The sequence below is a fragment of the Mercenaria mercenaria genome, chromosome 2 (genome assembly GCF_021730395.1).
Source record: "Mercenaria mercenaria strain notata chromosome 2, MADL_Memer_1, whole genome shotgun sequence".
Lineage (NCBI taxonomy): Eukaryota > Metazoa > Mollusca > Bivalvia > Venerida > Veneridae > Mercenaria > Mercenaria mercenaria.
This window is the reverse complement of record NC_069362.1, coordinates 103,578,848-103,595,719: the sequence shown is the minus strand read 5'-3', so window position 1 is coordinate 103,595,719 and position 16,872 is coordinate 103,578,848.

Sequence of the window (16,872 nt, the reverse complement as noted above, 5' to 3'; positions counted from 1 at the left end):
TTTCTGTTTCCCTTTTGTTCTTATAGAGATGTTTCTCAAGTACTTCAAGTGGTAGGTCCGGATATTAAGTGCAACTGTATATTGCGCTACAACAAACAATTGCTCATGATTTCTAGATCGTTTGAAAATATTATTGATATAAACACGTGGAAAGAGTAGGTGGTCATTGTTTCTGTTGGTGAGAAATGCCGTTTCAAGTTTATATTATTATTATTATTATCATACCAGATTTATATAGCGCCCTTTTCATGCTAAACACGTTCAAAGGCGCTTTACATATTGCAAACGCAGCCACACAGGGCGCGAAATTCATCCTCTACTAGTACAGACACAGAGCGATCTGAACGGAGGGACAGAGTGAGTTAAAGCCCCCAGAACAGATAGAGAGAAATCATTTTAGATACAGCCCTGCCTTAACGTGCCTGGTGTATATCACTGATACACGCGAAGCCGTCTTTCCTGGGAAGAACCAGTACAGGTCTCTTAGTTAGGTGGGAGACACTCAAGAGCATCTCAGAAATTTCCAGCGCCTGGACCGGGATTCGAACCCCGGCCCTCTGGGTTGTCAGTAAAGCATGTTACCACTAGACCACCGGTCCACCTACAATATTATACACATTTCATCCGTGCAGTCTGATCAAGATCTGAACTGTTCGCAAATCAGTTAGCATATTTTTGGTAAGCATCCCTTTTAATAGTTAATGGTACTGTCTAAATTGAAAGATGGACAAGTCTATTATAGAAATTTAGCAGGGTAAGAGTTGAATGAAGAGAAACAAGAGTGCAAGAAAGTGATATACTATAACCCAATGATAATGTGATTCTTGTTCGAATGCGACGACGGGTCAATTTCTTGATAATCGGTGAAGCAACAATTTCTGTACATTTTTGTAAGTTAATATAGTTATTTGTGTTATATTTACCATTAAATTTGCATATTGAAACAGAGCTAAGTCGAGTAAAATGCAGGTACTATCAAAACGATTGGTCAAATCGTTCGTATAAGTTCGAGTCATCTTAATGATTTTTAACAGATTTCTCTTTTGTTAACCCCAGCCGATAGCGGAGGAATATAATTTTGACGTTTTCCGTCCGTCAGTTTGTCTGTCTTTCTGGACACCGTTCTTTCCGAAGCTATGTCTAAACATGCAATTTACTTTATGGACTAAAAGTCAGCTTCACTCTTCTATTTAACTGCTCAGGCAAAACATATTAAACAAATTTGCAAATGAATATATTTATAAATCTTATATCACTTCAATAATGAGATCAACTGCATCATTCTCTTAATAACATGTACATGATTTTATATTAATTTAGTGTGAAGGTACACTTGTACATGTTAGAAGCAAATCTTTCATCATTTTAATGATGATGTCAAATGAATCATACAGCTTCATACTCATATGAGCCGCGCCATGAGAAAACCAACATAGTGCGTTTGCGACCAGCATGGATCCAGACCAGCCTGCGCATCCGCGCAGTCTGGACAGGATCCATGCTGTTCGCTAGAGGTTTCTCTAATTGCAATAGGCTTTGAAAGCGAACAGCATGGATCCTGACCAGACTTTGCAGGCTGGTCTGGATCCATGCTGGTCGCAAACGCACTATGTTGGTTTTCTCATGGTGCGGCTCATATAAAATATCAAAGAAGTATAAATTACATATTTATTTTTATAGCCCTTTGAAAGGATCAAGTTAAAGCAGGAAGTTCGCTAAACCTTTTAGCTGGACAAGCAAAAGTAGATCTTGCTTAAAAACTTATGTCATTTCAGTTCAGTTATAATATTATATGTATCAATAAGCTGTATAGAGATTATATGTATCATTTAGCTGCACAAACATATAGCACAGGCACATGTAAGCAAAATGGTTTTACTATTTTAATGGTGAAATAAAAAGTACAAATAAACTTGTAAGCTCACTGTACAGTATATACTGATTTACACTATTATATATGTATAATACTTACATCATTTCCGTAATTATTAAGATATACGTACTGCATCGTTCATTTCATAAACATGCACTTATTTTTATAGACAATATTGTCTCCCTTGTAAGAACGCGCTACCATGAAATTGTTCTAGCAAGACTAATTTACTCTTGTATATGTATAAAAATTTCGATGATAAGATCTGATATACCATTCACAAAGTAGATACGCAATTATCATTCAGTTACACACCATCATTCGTTACGTTAACATGCAATAACACCAGTATATTAGTAGGATAGTGATATGAGCCGCGTCATGAGAAAACCAACGTAGTGGGTTTGCGACCAGCATGGATCCAGACCAGCCTGCGCATCCTCACAGTCTGGTCAGGATCCATGCTGTTCGCTTTCAAAGTCTATTGCAATAAGAGAAACTGTAAGCGAACAGCATGGATCCTGACCAGACTGCGCGGATGCGCAGGCTGGTCTGGATCTATGCTGGTCGCAAACCCACTATGTTGATTTTCTCATGGCGCGGCTCATATAATGTACACTATTTAGCATGGAAAATCATTTTACAATTTTCCTAACCTACAGCAACTTCAGCTGCCTACATTTCAGTTGCAGCCTTGTTCTGTCCAGGTTTTACTTGATAATTTCCAAGTTCATTTTCATCGTTTATTTGTTTCATCTTTGTAAATTACATGTATACTGTGTATGTTTTAACTGAAAGTCAAAGACCATGTTATGTCATCCCTATGCATCTCTCTTTGCCTTGAATGTTCTATTCATTCTGTGCACCCCCTTGCCTAAAATGCTCTATCTTATTCTGTTCATGTCATCATTTAGACATATATTGATATTTTTTATCTTTAATCACTTTTCTTAATTTTATAAACTCAGTTTTGGCATATTAGAAAGTGAATTGAAACATATTTTCCAACTTTATCTGTTTTGATTAAACAAACCCTGGGTGATGATTTTTTTTATGATTCTTACCCCACTTTTGTCAGCTATATCCAACATGATATCATATGTGACTTCACCTTTGCTCTCTATGTATTTTCCAATTTTAAACATTATCTCTGCTGCTGTAATGTTCAGCCTCATCATTTTCTGTGTTGATCTCAGAAAAAAATGTCTTTTTTAAGTTCCTCATTTTCCTCCTTGACTTACACTAATTCATTCTCTATGTATTAATGCGTGGTTTGGCCTTCATATCAAAAATATTATCAGAAATCTTTGATGATTGTGGCAATTATTAGAATATCATCATCAGATATGCTGGGCAGAACTGTATTTGATATAATTTGTGGGTGCATACCCAAATTAGATGGATAAGCAAACACCAACAGTTGCATTAATGTATTCTGCATTATACTTCCTATTAATCCTGGACCCAGTTGTTCGAAATTTCAACAGGCGATTAAGCACACGGTCGATTAATTTTCAGGGCCATATTTAGACATTTAAGAAGATTTAATAAAATCAATGTATGAGTTAAGGATTATGAACACTAAAAAGCCTTTACTGAAAACAAAAACTAATATTTTGAATCAAAACTGAATCGGTTGATAACCGGGTTAGTATAATAATTGATTAAAGTTTCGAATGACTGGGTCCTGTTGGGATTCATGTTGAAGTTCGTTTCTGATGTACACGGAGCTATCTTTTTATTAACTTGGACTGTGATGTCATTTATTTGATTCATGCTGTCAATGAACCTGGTTTCGCTTGAATCTGTTTCTAAAACTATCAATATCACTATGTAACTATGTCTAAATATATGTGCTTCTTAGCAATGTCTAACGGTAACAAGAGGAAGGGAGATAACCCTTTGCCGACAACTGATTTGCTTCTGTCACTTATTACATCTTGTTTTTTGGTTCAGGGGTCGTTTAGGTTCCACGTCTATAAACCGACTTTGCCATCAAAACAGTGATATTTAACACATCTTTTGTAAGTTTGTATTGTAATGTCTCAGTATATTTTCGGAAGGTGATAATAATTCGGAAAAGTAATTAATATTATGTAATAGTTAATTTTCAAGGGAAGGGCCGTTTACTAATGTTGGCAGAACTTGTGGCCCGACCCTATTGCTATAATTCAGTTGATTGTTAATATCTATATATTGCTGTAATTATATATATACATGTATTATAAGCAATAAAATATGTTTAAACTAAACTAAACTAAAACAAAAACCTAATAATTCGGATAATTTTTAATCGACGTTTTCATTTGCAATATTTCATCAAAGGCATTGTTCAAGAACTTTATGTGGGAACTAACAACAAATATACATTTAATTGTCACTATGTCATAATGAGCATTTTGTCCGATTTGTTTTTCCGCTTTTTATTTGGCTTTTCTTGTTAATATTGAGCGTTGTTACCTGAAGAGCTACGCAACGGTTGAATCATCTGTTAATTTTTAATGTTGTTAGCGGAAGTGTCGACTGTCTCTTTGTATGAATTGTCCCGTGAAATAAGCAGAATATGGATTTTCTTGACAAGTACTTGCAATACCAACACATTACACTACGCAAACATTAAATCAGCATGCCTCCAGATCGTTCGACAACAAAAACATATTTTTTTAGATATCTTGAAATAAATGCTATATTTCTTAAGAAGGCTTTAAAACTTAGTTACTGACAAACTTTATGTTACGGAAACACATGAGAATTTGCTGTTTTTACTACTTTTTACGATGAAAATCGAAAAGCGTTTGTCACGCTTTTACTCCAGGTAAACTGTCTCGATTATAAATATCTATATTTTGAATTCATTATTCACTACTTCAGCTATAGGGCTATTGGTTACGACGACGGAGAAATGTCTTTATTGCCGCGGCGGTCCGGGGTTCGATTCCCGGCGCGGTCATATTTTTTTCTTGATTTGGAACTTTTAAAATATTTTAGAAAAAAAAAGTCATATTCTAATGTTCATAATATGACCAAACTTCAATTTGAAAGAAAGATTATTTTTTAGCCAAATCTGGAGGCATGCTGCTATAATATGATACATGCATCATTTGAGCATAAGTAAGGTTTTAGACAAAGCAGAACGAATGTATATGTACGCAGATAGGATGCTCACCGTAAAATTTACAGTGGGGGAACTCCTTTATCTTATTTCTTTATTTTAAGGTAGTGTATGAACTGATGCCAAAATATTAAGAAAGTAGGTCAGTAGGTCACATTTATGGTTACTGAAAGTCAGTTTTAAAAATTGGTATGCAAAACTGTAGATATCATCCAAACTTCCAGACTGTATCTTAAAAATCAAGAAAGTAGGTCAGCAGGTCACATTCATGGTCACTGAAATTCAGTTTTAAGATCAGTCTGCAAAACTGTACATGTCATCCAAATTTCAAGTCTGTATCTTAAAAACAAGAAAGTAGGTCAGTAGGTCAAATGCATGGTCACTGAAATTCAGTTTTAAGATTGGTTTGCTAAACTGTACATGTCTTCCAGATTTCAAGGCTGTGTCTTAAAAAACAAGAAAGTAGGTCAGTAGGACACATTCATGGTCACTGAAAGTCAGTTTTAAGATCGGTGTGCAAAACTGTGCATGTCATCCAAATTTCAAGACTGTATCTTGAAAAAACAAGAAAGTAGGTCAGTAGGTCACATTCCACATGACCCAGATTCGAACTTGACCTAAAGATCATCAAGGTAAACTTTCTGACCAAGTTTCAAGAAGATACAGTCATTATTGTTGCTTCTAGAGTGTTAACAAGATTTTCCTTTTATTTGACCAAGTGACCTAGTTTTTTACCCCACCTGACCCAGATTTAAACTTGACCTAAAGATCATGAAGATCAACATTCTGACCAAGTTTCATTAAGATATGGTCATACATGTGGCCTCTAGATTGTTAACTAGCTATTCCTTTGATTTGACCTGGTGACCTAGTTTTTGACCCCACCTGACCCAGACTTGAACTTGGCCTAAACATCATCAACATTAATATTCTGACCAAGTGTCATTAAGATATGGTCATAAATGTGGCCTCTAGAATGTTAACTAGCATTACCTTTGATTTGTCCTGGTGACCTAGTTTTGATCCCAGATAGCCAAGATTAAAATCTGACCTAAAGTTCATCAAGGTTAACATACTGACCAAGTTTCATAAAGATATAATCATAAATGTGGCCTCTAGTGTGTTAACAAGCTTTTCATTTTATTTGACCTGGTGACCTAGTTTTTGACTCCACCTGACCAAGATTTTAACTTGACCTAAAGATCATAAAGGTTAACATACTGACCACGTTTCATAAAGATCTTTTCAAAATGTGGCCTCTAGAGTGTGAACAAGCTTTTCTTTAGATTTAACCTGGTGACCTAGTTTTTGACCCCACCTGACCAAGGTTTAAACTTGATCAAAAGATTATCAAGATTCTTACCTAGTGTTATTAAGATATGGTCATAAATGTGGCCTCTAAAGTGTTAACTAGCTTTTCATTTGATTTGACCTGGTGTCCTTGTTTTTGACCCCAGATGACCAAGATTCAAACTTGACCCAAAGATCATCATGATTAGCATTCTGACCAAGTTTCATGAAGATACATCATAAATGTGGCCTCTAGAGTGTTAACAAGCTTTTCCTTTGATTTGATCTGGTGACCTAGTTTTTGACCCGACCTGACCCAGATTTAAAACTAACCTAAAGATCACCAAGATTAACATTCTGACCAGGTTTCATATAGATATTATGTAAAATGTGGCCTCTAGAGTGTTAACAAGCTTTTCATTTGATTTGACATGGTGACCTAGTTTTTTGACCCCAGATAACCCAATATCGAACTCGTCCAAGATGTAATTGAGAGTAACATTCTGACCAAGTTTGGGCCAACATTGTGACCTCTCGAGTGTTAACAGTCAAATTGTTTACGACGGGCGACGACGACGGACGACGCCGGACACAGGGCGATCACAAAAGCTCACCTTGAGGACTTCGTGCTCAGGTGAGCTAAAACGTTAGGCTCTTGGTGCTCTGACTTCAGACAAGTTGTTGAGTACATTGTTGTAATTATACCTTAGATTTACAATGATTTCATGTTTTACTTAACATGATCTGGCTTTTTGTCACTAATGTTAGAGCTTTTCTCAGCGGAGAGTGATTTCGTTTACATTGTGTTGTCTAACTTGTTGAAAATAGGGTAAGTGCGAGGTTAGCATGCCCTAAACGCGTTAAAAACCCCAGTGTCCTTTAATTAGGTTACTGACCATTCCAAGGCGATGCCCCTATTTTTAACTTGATTTCTGTCCGTCTTGTATTTTGTGTTGCGTATGTTGTCTTGTTTGTTGTTAGCGTGTCTTTCCCCTTCCCCTTTTTCTCCACACTCCCCCTATCGCCCCTCCATCCTTTCCCTTGCATTTGTGCTCCCTTGCTTTTGCATCCCCTCTCCTTTTACTATGAGTAAGTTATCGTGCCCACCTTAATTTTGGCTTCCAGTATCCTTAGGCGGTGCCCTATTGTTGTGTTTCCTGCTTATGTTAGTGCGTGTGTGTGATTGTGCGTCTGTGTGTCTTGGGCGGTGCCATAGAGTCTTGTTGTATCTTACTTGTCTGTTTGTTTATCTATGTAAGTTAGTTATGTGCGTGTGCGTCTGCGTGTGCGTGTGCGTGTGTGTGTGTCTTTTTTGTATGTGAGTGTCTGCGCTACTGTGGTTTACGTTGTAGGGTAACTGTAATTAAGGAACGTAGCATTCCCTTGTGAATATTCATCATTGTTCCACTTTTCCTTTCAACTCCCTCCCCCCCCCCCCCCCCCCCCCCCCTCCCACACTTCTTCTCCCTTCCCCTTCCTCCCCTTTTTCTATATTTTGCATAAAATTAAAATGTACTTGTTGGATTTTTGAAGCCCCATCTTCTATTTTTTTTTTGGTACAACTTATTTTTGTTGTGGACCTACTTTGCAAATGCGTGACTCTGCGGCTCTGCTTGTGGTGCTCTGTGCTTCTTACCTTTTATTTTTTGTTCAAGTGTAAGGTTAACTATAGCCTACTATCAAGTAGCAACAAATATACCCGTAAAATTGTAATATTTGTATTTTGTGCAGTTGTCTAGCAGTTCACTTTTTCATAAGGAAGCAAATGTTTAGCAGTCCTTTATTTTTTCCAATAGGGCTCAGGATCAGGATCAAGAAATGACTGAATATAACACAAATATTTTATGCTTGTTTCAGGACAAGACAATGGCGTTATTATGTTTTTTTTTTATTATTTTCTTCCTTAAGGATGTACGAGCGTTTTTTTCAGAATATCCGCAATTTTGAAAAATGTTTCTTCAAATATTGCTTTCTAACAAAAGTTTTGCAACAAAAATTAACGTTAAATTATTAAAATATGGTTAATAATGTACCATTAAACAAAACAGATTCTACTTTTTGCGAAAAAAATTTTTTCACCCTTACTTTTGGCTGGCATTTGCCTCAATTTGACGTAAAATTTACAATGGGGTAGGGGTAGGTAGTTTCAAATATCTATGAAAGTAGATCAGGTTTGGTTTTGATATTTTCCTGAATGATACATATAACAATAAGCTATAACTGAAATAAAACTCTACCAGATAGCACTTTATTTTATCTAGAAAATATAGATTGAAACAAAAAGACCAAAAAATACAAAAATTCACCAGTTTTTAACAGTTTTTTCTTAATAAATCTCTTAGACGCTCGGTGACCCCAACATTTTTTCTGTCCATTTTGAAGAATTTTTGTATGTCATTTAAGCTGCAAAATATTTTGAAAATCTTACCGTCAGAATTTTTTTTGCAGATCTAAAAACATTTTTTCCATTGAAAATTAAGTGGGTGGGGTAATTATGTCAACATGTAAAAATGAAAGAGATTTGTTCGTGACATTTATGTTTATATAATACTGATATCACCTTGTATTCATATTAACCTGTAAGACATGAAATCCCTTTAACATTAAATGGGATATTATATGTTTTATAACATACCACCATTTTTACAGTTTTACAAAATTTCAGAAATGCTCAAACACTGGGTGAAGAAAATGCCCTATAAAAATAAAACTAGTTCGGTGACCTGTGTTTTTTCTTCTCTTGTTTGTCTTAGAAACTCATGTTCTTCAAGCTCACAGAGCATGAAAAAATTCTGACCGTTAGAAACAATTTCCTTCTTCATCCTTAATCATGGTTTTTTAAATTCTAGACATTTTAGGGCTCTTTTTATATAAAAAATGGCTTGAAGTCGTGAAATAAATAAATTTATATGATCGCATGGTTTGATTTTGTTGAAATTTGAAATTTATTCAATAAAATATTGTTCTTAGCCGGTCTGTGATGTGCATTTCACATTTCGTGCAGTAAATAAGTCAGTTCGTGATGTGAAATGCATATCACTACAGATTTATCTATTACACGATGTAGTAAATGCACATCACGAAATGTAAAAAGCACACCACAGACTTATCTACTACACGAGATATGAAATACATATCACGGTATGCGAAATGCACATCACCAACTGACTTACCTACTACACGATATAGTAAATGCACATCACGAAATGTGACATGCACATTACGAACTGACTTATCTATTGTACGAGATATGAAATACACATCACGGTATGCGAAATGCACTTCACCAACTGATTTATCTACTGCACGACTCTATAAATGCACATCACGAAATGTGAAACACACATTACGAACTGACATGACTACATCACCATTTAAAAAGTACAATTAACAATATCTACAAATAAGACATCCGTTGAAAGTCTCTGCAAAATTTCTTTTCAGATATAGTTTTGGTTCCCTACAGGTTTATCTACCCTTTCCTTCCGGTTATTTGAAGTATTGCAACAGAAATGGATCTGAATATCTTAGTGAGCAATTCCTTAGCCTAGCTTTGTTGTTGAATTGTCGTAGGATTTACCACTCCTCACCATTCTTCTTTAACAGGAACTTCCGCTTCAAAAACATACAGAAGTATAAAATATGAATTATCGTCTGTGGATATTTTGATTGTAACGCGAAGTCAGTCTTTGAGCATATCTTCAACACGGAAATATGCACAGTCAATGAGGCATCTCTCCTGTATGACTCTTCAAGTTAATCTTACCCGCTGGTTATCGGTTGGGTGGAAGGTATCTGTCGGTGCACCATTGCTGCTTATCAACCATTCCAGTTGCAGAAAGCTTAACGATGAGACGTGAATCGCGTTTGAAAAGCCCTCAAAATATAATGAAGTATACAGCGATATTGAAAATTTGTTGCATACTTCTTTTTCTTTGCATCCGAGGTGTAAAGTTTGCAATGGTAACATTCACGGATTACTACAAGGAAGATCTGTTTGTTGATATGCTTTGTTTCTCGTCTGCAGCAAAGTTAAGTGGCATATTTCCTTTACTTACGAAATGTGCTCAGAAATGTTCGCGGACAGACGGATGCCTCAGTTTCTTCTACTATAAAACAGGCTTAGAATGTTACATCGTGTATGGGATTTTAACATCCCAAACTGGATGTGTGTCAAAACCTGGAACAAGTTACTATCTCAGACAAGGTAATTATTCATTTGAAAAATCTTGTAAATATCATGATATTTATCATTATCATTTACGTTAAGTATTTGACAGAGAATTTAACATGAAAATAGTTTTAAAAAAAAATGTAATACTACGCTAGGCCTTTAAATGATTTGTTTATGTATCGTTTTCAAATAGCTTTTTAGTATTTTACAGATCAATATTAAATGCAATTTGTCCTTAATACCTTTGCTATGACATATCATACGAAGCCTTCCTTAAGGCACAGGTAACAGTTTCTTATATGTATATAGGCAAAATTTTTCCTAAGGACAGAATTTCTTTGAACTTTGCACACTGACTGAGAATCAAGTTTAAAACGGAAATATATATTACAAATCATAGGTACTGGTGCCTATATACATATAGGAAACTGTCAGATATGTCTTTAAGATGTATTATACTTCGATCATAACATTACACATAAATGTAGGGCCAATCTGTTCACCATGATAGAGAGAATATTTTAAGCAAGTTTTACAAGAGGAAAATAATCTGTTCAATGAATCCATTATATGTATGAAAAAGAACAAATCAAATCATCAGATCCTGAAATCAAAACATGACGTTTTGCAATGCGGACTGTTGAATACTATTCATGCTGTGACATTTTTGAAATTTTGCATATTACTCCTGTAAAGATTACTGAATGCATAAAGGGAAGTAATTCCATTAATATGCAAATTTGTAAACCTGTCAATTGTCATTGGAGTTAAATGACAGTATATATGCGTATTAAATCACCTTTGGTGATGAGCTAGCTTTTCACCGACGGGATTTGTGTGGCACTGAAACGTTACACTCCAATTAAAATTTAAAAAAAAGAGTTTACAACGTTTATGTCTTATGTTTGCAATTTCAGCTGATTATTATTGTTACAAATACACTCAAGAGGACATTAACCAAATGGACCAATCGTCTGCATCGGAGAAGAGTGTATGTGAGGGTTATCCGTTTCATGTACACTCGCTGGGCAACAATCAGGCGTATCGCGGCTGTAGTGGATGTTCGTGTTGCCAATGGAAAGGCAAGTTAACTAAATATGTTTTCTTTTAAACATATTGAAATTACGAACAAGCCATGATTTTTCTTCACAAAATGTGTTTGATTTACATGTATGATGTAAGATTGAAACACTTTTCATAGTGGCACATGATCTAACATTTTCACAGTATAAATGCAATCGTATGGGTTATTGACGATATTGTATTTGCAAGAAAGCCTAGATGTCTAAATGTTACATAAGGAACAACTTGTTTGCAGAAAGTTATATTTTAAGATTAATAAAACCTCACTGCATGTTTGAAAACTGAAGACATTTTCTTTGTAATATTTGACTTCAGGATGTGCTAATGGGGCGTACTCCCGTGATTACAATGGTACTTGGGGTCAGACCAAATATGGACGTACATGTCAACGCTGGGATTCACGGACCCCGCATAATCACACTCGGAACTGGCCATCTCAGTTTCCAGTGGATAAAAGCGTGTACGATGCCCATAACTATTGCAGAAATCACACATTATATTCATTTTATTCATTATTTCATCAAAGCATCATCACGGTTACGCCCCGTCTGCACAAAACGTTTGGTAATGTATAAGGGTATCTTGCATATTTCACATACCAATAGGTTTGTGATTACTCATTTTCAGCGCACCTACATTTTATGATTGTTTTGAAAAAGGAAAGTGCTCCTAATATTATTTAATCAGTCGCCTTAGAATTAAAGATGCTATAAAGTATCATTTTGCTTTCTATGGCAAAAAAATCAACTAAAAAGCATACCGTTGATTTATATTACAGCTGGTCTGTGGTGCTACACAGAGGATCCATCTATAAGGTGGGAGTATTGTGACATACCGACATGTTAAGTAACATGTTTTCTGCTCGATTAGAGAAGCATGGACAACTGAAAGCAGGCACAGTGTGGCGACAACTATATATATATAATGGAATATTTTGTTTAATTAGCCGTTGTTTATTGTTATTATTGTGCGCTATAAGCAAAGTCATGTTGCTTAATTTATTCATGGTTTCGGCTGCCTAGGCATGCAAATGTTCATTTTGATAGAACTTTTTATTTATAATAAGAGAAATCCGTAAATATCTGCCTTGATCAAAATCCATCGCAGTCATACCATGCATTCTCTTTTGTAATTGCCGTATTATTTGTCAAGGTTCTGTTTGAGCTATAGATTGCTGCAATGTGTTGAAATCCGTGACAAAACAAGTTCTAAGATATGGTTTGGCATACTAGTCCTCTGACAGCATTGTATTCCCTACCCACCTTTCCAAGGACGCACATTAGATCGTTCTCATCCTGATTGTTTATTGGCACTGTTTCTATCATTGATAATTTCCTACAAAAAAGGGTGATACTTTATTTATGAAAATACTTCACACACTGTCTTTCATAGAAATGGGAGTATTATTGATGCATAACATAATTTCTAGAAAACAATAGCGGAAACTTAAATTATAGATTTTAAAAGTCGCAATCAATGATTCGAGTACTTTAGTCCCGGTACAATGTAGTTATCTAATATTATGATTTGCTTTGCTTATTTGCACCTAAGATTTCTTTTGACTATTAATGTTCCTTAAAAATTGTTTCCAATTTAGTGTAATCACATTTTATTTATCTATGTTACAAAGACAAACATTTTACTAGAACTATCAAACAAAAAAAAAACAACAACACAACAATATTGGTGACGAGTAATTTAATCTTCAGACCAAACTGTAAGTACAATGTTATACATTACTTCAAACAAAATCGTATAGACAGAAACACATAGAAGAATATTCTTGGTAGTGGTGCTTAAGTATTATTTATTACAAAGCTGCCATTGCAAACAGAAGCGAGCACAACTAATAACCCTATTTTATTGTAAACAAAAAATGTGATAACTTAACAATTAATATAATCATTATAAAGCAAATAATAGTCAAAAGCAATTATCCACACATTTGTAAGATGACTAGTTACTGGAATGATCACAGAACTTTGAAATTCTTGTATAGCCAAGTATCTCACAGTGTTTTAATTAGAATTATCTTGCTCTTTAATACGATTCGTTTTCCATTTTGTAGAATGAATTAAGGATTAAGAGACTAAACTAAAACCACCTCTTCTATTTCAGCATATGTATATCTCTTTTGCTTTTAGCAATGTAGTAGTTTTTCACATGTGATGCCATAACTTTGTCAATAAATTTCATTTGTATGCTTGATCTTTGGAAGTATGCGTCAAATAAACTTTCCTTTCTATTCTGTATTGTTGTCATTAAATGATCTTGTTTGAGCTAAATACTGTCAGATATTTTAAACTTTACCGAATGGTGGACATTGCGACATTGACCTTGGATCGGCGAGCCTTGTTCGGACGCGCAACACATCGTCTAATTATGGGACTAGTTGAGCCAAGTAATGACAGATGACAGGGCCACGGACCGGACAAAAATGATTCTATAACCTTTAACCTTTAAGTGTGGAATTTTCTTTGGAAATAGGGACCCTTTTCTTTAAGAAATAATTTATAGCAAAAGAGTGCTTTAACACTTTTAATGCACGATGGGTGGTCATACGTCGGGTGTAATAATTCCACGAGGGTGCAGCCCGAGTGAAATTATTTGTACGACGTATGACCACCCGAGTGTATAAATAGTATTCAAACACGGCTTTGCTATAAATTATTTCGATTCTAGTATACCCTTAATCTAAAACAATAGATAAAATATAGCGCTCTTTCTTGGTCGCAACAAAACTTTGACGTCACCGCACGTTAACGTGACGTCATTCTAGCGTAAGCGTGTTTTAACAGAGGCAAACATATTAGAATGTTTGTTACACACCATATTTTATAAATAATGTTTGTGTGAAGAAATACCATTTAATGTGTGGCAGACTTGGGCAGAAACACGAAACAGGCTATATACACAATTACCTCCAAGTGTGACCTCGAATAATGTTTCATTTGAAACATTTATAAATTGTAATATTGGAAGCTTTTGGTGTATGGAATTGTGAACCGCACAAAATTATAACCTTTAAACACATATACTCAAAGTGTGACATTGATATTCGATTTAAAGTTATCAGACTACTGGCACCAGACCAGAAAGAAAGAAAAACCCTGTACATGTTATACTCCAACCCTAGGTATACTATTAGAACCATTATGGTCATGAACGGGAAATTGTACTGAACCATTTCAGTCTCGCATCTTTCACTTTGAACGCGCAGTCCGGTGAATATGTACTACGTATTTCTGAACAAGTAATCATCTTCCATCGTGCGGCAGTCACATTGTCTTAATATTTCATGTCGCAGAGACATTCCGCATATTTTATGTTTTCGTCAACGTTACAGAAAAAAAGCACTTAGATGAACTCCCCTAATGTTGTTCTGGCCTAGATAACCAATTATTCTAATTGGCTAAAATAATATGAAAATGTATGTCAAGGCGCGACGATTTGATAAAAGACATTGTGTCTGAAATCATTCGTCCTCCACCTCTGATTCGTGTGGGAAATTTGGCAGTTATTTGCGGAGAACAGGTTGGGCTGTACTGGACTGGTGAGCTGCCTGCTGTTACATAACTAAAATACTATTGAAAAACAGCGTTAAACTCGGACCAACGCTACTGAAAAGCAACGATTTTGAAGGAAAATATTAGATTTTTGATGGGCACGCATCTAATTTCACAGTCACTGCAAATTCTGTAAATGACAACAGTTGGGAAGACTTCCCGTTGGAGGGCCAAACTTTCTAAATGGGAAACATGCTACTAAATGCATTAAATTGTTTTCCGTTCGGGAAGAACAAAATCATCATTTTCTTATTTTCTTCTTTGAGGGGTGCAAAGTGGTGTATTTTATTTAATGGTACCATGTATATTCTTATGAATGAAACTGGTAAAAAAATGTTGATTTTGCTTTTGGTGAGGAAAATTGTGTAAGAAACTGTTGATGGTTGATTATATTAAGAACATTTAATAGTCTGCCTATATATCCAAAATAGAAGCCTAGAAATTGCTTTTGATGGCATTTTTTGTTAATACCTGACAGCCATGTTCATTGTTAACTTTATAAAAATTGGAAAAGTTTCAGGGTGGAGGGTGGGGGGGGGGGGGGGGGGTGCTGTCGCCTTCTAAGGGTCATAGTAAGGTCACAGCACAAGGTCTAAGGTCAGTCAATAAGTGCATTCTTTGTTATGAACTTCAGGTTTTCGCCATTTTTGCTACTTTTTAATATTAACTCGTAATATCTCGGTGATAGTTTTGAATTTGAGAAGTAAAATAAATTACTTCGTGTAGATTTATTGCATTTGAGACTGGCGAAATTCAAAACGTCTAAAGTTATTTCTATAGAATGAGCATAACTTTTCGTACGCTCTGATATTTTGTTCATTTATGAAAACTGTCTTTCTCATGTTTCTCAAACTTCCGTTTCCAGGCTAACAATTTCCAAAAAGGCTGGTGGATTGCCTGTATGATTGTCTGTATAACAGTACAGGTAGAAAAATCTGCGACGCGTATTTTATAAAGACTAGTACAGTCAAACTTCGTTTGCTAGAATGCGGATTATTCGCTAACAACTCATGGTTCGAACTCATCGTCAGGTCTATATAATGTATACTTCACGTTGGCTTGTACTACTGATATCGCGAACACGTTTATCTTGTCATGTCGAGCTCTAGCGAACATAGTTTGACTTACTTACTGTTGACAGATCTAAATATTCCTTCAGAAGCATAGAACTCAAGGACGAAAAAATAGCAAACTTGGAACTCTTTTTATTTTTGAATCAGCTAAAAAATTATTTCTTTGCACATAAACATAAGGCTATCAAAAGAACTGGTAACCACTTTTCAAGTGTTTTCAATGTCTACAAATTTGTAACTATTTGTTAATGTCGGCTCTATAGATGACATATAGGGGCCTCCGTGGCCGAGTGGTTAAGGTCGCTGACTTCAAATCACTTGCCCCTCATCGATGTGGGTTCGAGCCTCACTCGGGGCGTTGAATTCTTCATGTGAGGAAGCCATCCAGCTGGCTTACGGAAGATCGGTGGTTCTACTCAGGTGCCCGTTCGTAATGAAATAATGCACGGAGGGGCACCTGGGGTCTTCCTCCACCATTAAAGCTGGAAAGTCGCCATATGACCTATCATGTGTCGGTGCGACGTTAAATAAAAAAAAAAAATAGATTACATAACTTCAAAAAGGCTTAATAATCGTCAGTGAAATTGAAAGTATATCGAATGTTATTAGTATGATCTTTATGACTGTGAATATAGGGGAAAAGCATGTTTGTTTTGTTACAATACCTTTAGATTTCCGAGTGATTGGTTGGTGACAGAACC